The sequence below is a fragment of the Triticum dicoccoides genome, chromosome 7A (genome assembly GCF_002162155.2).
Source record: "Triticum dicoccoides isolate Atlit2015 ecotype Zavitan chromosome 7A, WEW_v2.0, whole genome shotgun sequence".
Lineage (NCBI taxonomy): Eukaryota > Viridiplantae > Streptophyta > Magnoliopsida > Poales > Poaceae > Triticum > Triticum dicoccoides.
In genome coordinates, this window is record NC_041392.1 from 98,758,233 (window position 1) to 98,762,497 (window position 4,265).

The following is a 4,265-nucleotide window of genomic DNA, read 5'->3' on the forward strand; positions in this document are numbered from 1 at the left end:
GCTTTTGGAGCCATGGTGGAAGTGGCGGAGGAGGTCGACGGCGTTGGTGGTACTGGTGGCGATGGAGGGCGGAGCGCTGCTCTCTCTCTCTCGGCTTTGGGAAGGCGAGGGAGCGGCGGAGATTTCTGAGATTGGAAGCAGCAACGGGCGAATGGGCGAACTTCCCCTGTTTCCCCTGCTTATAAAGAGGGAGGGGGCGGACGTTCTGCATTTCCGAATAAAGAAACCACCCACGATCTCTCCCACGATGCCGCATTCAACGCGTGCCGTTCGGGGAGGGCGCGGTGGATACAGAGAGAGATACGGCATAACCTAGGCCGCGCGTGCCCGTGCCCTGTTTTGGGCCTGGCCCAACAGCGCTCGGCACCGTGTATGGCCCAGGCCCGGGGGCTCCTGTCGGTGTACTAGAGTAGGGGTACCCTAGTATCCCGAACTTGTGCACGGGCAATCGCAGCATCCCGCGGCAAGGCTTGCCGGGTGACCGCCAAGGTCCTCCGTGGTTCCTTTGGAGCCATTCAAGAACAAAGTATCCAAGCCAAGGAGACAAGACCCCGGCAAGAGGAGCTTGCCGGGAAGGCCACCCAAGGCATCTCAAGGAACTTGCCGCGGCGCACCTCGCGTCCCGGCAAGGCGCGGTGAGCGACAAGCTCCCGGACGCGACAAGACAACGACCGCGGCAAGGCGCTTGCCGCGGCAAGCCACCACTCCGCGCCCGCGCTCCAGCACATCCACCAACGTGTCGCTCTGGGACCCTTCCAGGCGTACGTGGCGGGAGGCTGTGCAGCCAGGGGTGCGCGGTGGCAAGCGGCGCTGACAAGATTGCCATCGTGGCAAGCGGTGGCGTCCCTGACGGTCCCTTTTGCACTGTTTAGGCGACACAGACGGGCATTTAATGCCCTTGTCCCCTGCCGTCAGGGTTAGGTATGATACACTGTAGCAGGTGGCTGTACCAGCCGCAACACCTTTCCATTTTTACCCTTGTCTACGTTGCCACCTGTCGGTGACCCTTTGAGCATATAAAAGGAGGCCCATGCGCAACGTAGAGGGGGGGTTTTAGCTAGTTAGCTGGCTCAGAGAACACTCACGTTCGGTCTGGCGAGCCGCTGGTGTGTACCGCAGCATTCCGTGCTCCCGAGCAAGAGATCAATACAAATCACAAGGCAGGAGTAGGGTTTTACGCATCCGTGCGGCCCGAACCTGGGTAAACTGCCCGCGTGCTTCGCCTCGAGCCGCTCTTTGCACGACCTCCGCCCTCACCGAATCGAAAGGGACTCGGCCCGCCGGTCCCATAGGTGTTCGTGGATCAGTCCCCCGACATAGACTCACTGGTAGGATAATGTAACTGAGTCTGTTTGCCAAGTCTGCAACCATTACAATGTAAGGAGACATCTCCAGATACAGACCCTAAGAGGCCCAGATGAACTAAAGAAGACAAGCGAGAGCCACAAATGTGACCAAGGCGATGATGCCACTGCTGGAAGGACGCAGACGAAGAGGCAGCAAGAGCATGAGAGCTGGCAGAAGTGATGGCAGCGGAAGGAACACAAAGCCAGTCAACCTCCCAAAGGCCCTCTGACTCACGGCGCTGAGGGCCAGCACCAACCAAAGCCTTGGTGCAACGATCCTGAATGGAGTAAGAGTCGGTGTCAAGAATGACACGAAAACTAAAATTAGTAAGTTGGGCAGCGGAAAAAAGATTCATGGTAAGACGAGGAACATGTGAAACACTCGGAACATAAAAGGAGGGAGTGGAAAGAATACCATGACTAGCAATAGGAAGAGATGTGCCATCGGCAGTAAGAACATTAACAGGCGAATCAAGAGGTCGGAGAGAAGACAACGCGGAAGAATCAGAAGACATATGAAAGGAGGCTCCAGAATCCAGAACCCACGAGGATGTACCTGACTGTGTAGATGCTGGTGATGGTGAGGAAGAGGATGCAGTCACAGCAGTAGCGGAGCCAGTCGACGAGGAGCCCGAGGAAGCAAGAAGACGCTTGAGGCGAACAATGTCCTGGTCAGTGAGTGACGGAATCGAGGAAGACACAGGAGTCCCGCTGGAGAAGGAGCGCCTCTGATCTTGCTTCTTCTGGCGACAATCAGACTCTGGGTGACCTGGCCGGGAGCAGTAACCACAGACGGTGTCACGGCGCGACATGCCCCTCTCAGTATGAGCAGGGCGACCCACCCCCCGGAAGGTGTGGGAAGGAGCGATGGAGCGGTGAGCCGAGCTGATGACACAGGAGCCCGAGCAACCAACACAGACGGGACCACCAGCAAACCAGCAGAGCAAAGGCGGGTCTCTTCAGCACGAAGCTCAGCAAGCACTTCCGAGATAGGAACACAGCCACGAGCAAGCAAGTGAGCACGTCGCGGCTCAAACTCAGAGCGGAGACGAGATAAGAACTCATGGACCCGCTAAAACTCCAGATCAGATCGAGTAGTCTGACAGCAACGACAGGTGCCACAAACAACTGCCCGAAGAGAGTCAAGCTGACGCCAGATGGCAGAGCACTGTGAATAGAACTCATCAACAGAGGAATCAGCTTGCTGAAGGGCGTGCTCCTGACGCACCACATATAGGTAGAGAGCATCACCAGAGGGCTGATAGCGGTGACAAAGATAAGCCCACATCGCTGCAACTGTGCCAAGTCCCATGAACTCTGAAGCAAACTGAGGGAGGACACTCGCAATGAGAACAGCAGCAGCACGAGCATCATCATTGCACCACTGAGTGTAAGCAGAGAGGTCATCGCGGTACACCGAAAGAGCATCGGAATAAACGGATACCTGTTGATCATAAGCATCAACTGCAGCATCATCACGGGCCTTGGCGGCATCCCGGTCAGCCTGAGAAGCCTCAGCAGCAAATACCGACGGCACCGGTGGGATTGGGGCCACGGGCGTAACGGGGCATGGCGGGCAGGGGACGTCGCCAGAAAGAACACCCCACAGAAGAAGGCCACACATATGGATGCGCATGAACCCCACAAACTCAGCATAGTTGGTGCCATCGAAGATCAAGGAGCACCTAGGAACTGCAACATAGCCCGAAGAAGACATGAGGGAACTCTGTTTTTCTCCTCTCTGTTTTTTTTGGTCAACGCTCCCCGATCTGGATCGGGGCGGAGAAACTCACGCTAGCCCCGAGTGAGGAATCGGGAGGTATGGAGGGGCGCCGGCCCTGGGCCGCACCTGCGGCAGCAGAGGGAGCAGCGGCAGCTGCAGGTAGATGCAAAGGAGGGCGGCATGGGCGCGGGCGGCCAGAGACGCGGCCGGGGCGCGCTGAAGGAGCAGCAGCGCGGTCGGGGCGCAGCCTGGGCGCAGGCGGACGTGGAAGGCACGGCCGAGGCGAGGCCTGGACGCAGCCGGGGCGCGACCTAGGCGCGGCTGGGGCGGGGCCAGGACGCGGCAGGGGTGAAGGGCGAGGTCAGGGCGCGACCTGGGCGCGGCCGGGGCGCGGCCTGGGCGCAGCCGGGCGGGGAGGTCACGGCCTGGGCGTGGGTGAGCTCGGCGAGCGCGGGCAGGGGCTGCCGGGCGTGGAGAAGATGGCCGGCAACGAGGAAGGAGATGTCCGGCGACGGGGAAGCTAGGCACGGAGCTGCAGTGTGCGGGAGAGGAAGAGGAACCTGGCAACTGATACCATGTTGGATAAGTGAGCAACTGCATTCACAGGAGGGCCAAAGGCCAGTACATATACATGTGTACAATGGGGATAAACCAAAAAGGCTATACACATCTAACAGCAGCAACTGTAATCTTGATGAGGTATGTCTAGCGTTAAAGCTAGGATTGCTGTGTGCACATCCATTTGGCAATGTAAGGCCTAGTATGCGGCAAGTCATGCAATACCTTGACGGTGAGATGCTGCTCCCAGAGTTGATGCCTACAAACGTCAGCTATAGCAATGATGGCAGTAATGCAGAATGATGGTTTCAGCTAGTACACATCATTGAATGCTACAGTTAGCAGCAATGGAATGACCTCCAGCCTTTCAAGTGGAAGATGATCCACAAGACTACAAATTTAGTAGCCAGTATGTATTTCAACTTTCGAGGCCGGATTTTGGAAGAACAAAAAAATCCAGTATCACTAATTAGATGCACCAAGCCTCTGTTTCTTCTCAGTTCTCAGCTTGAATTAATAGATATCCTTTTTTATGCAAAGTTTAGATCTTGTAAGCATTTGTGGATCAAGTTTCTACTTGTTTGAGATTAAAAAGACTGCCCAGTCTAATGAATAAGCTACACGGCAGGGTTTCAAAC

The 4,265-nt window shown here is 56.7% G+C and overlaps 1 pseudogene; it reads left to right on the plus strand.

The window, feature by feature from the left end:
* LOC119331852 overlaps nt 1–4,009 on the plus strand; it is a 14,085-nt pseudogene extending 10,076 nt beyond the window's left edge.
* Nucleotides 4,010–4,265: the final 256 nt, after the last annotated feature.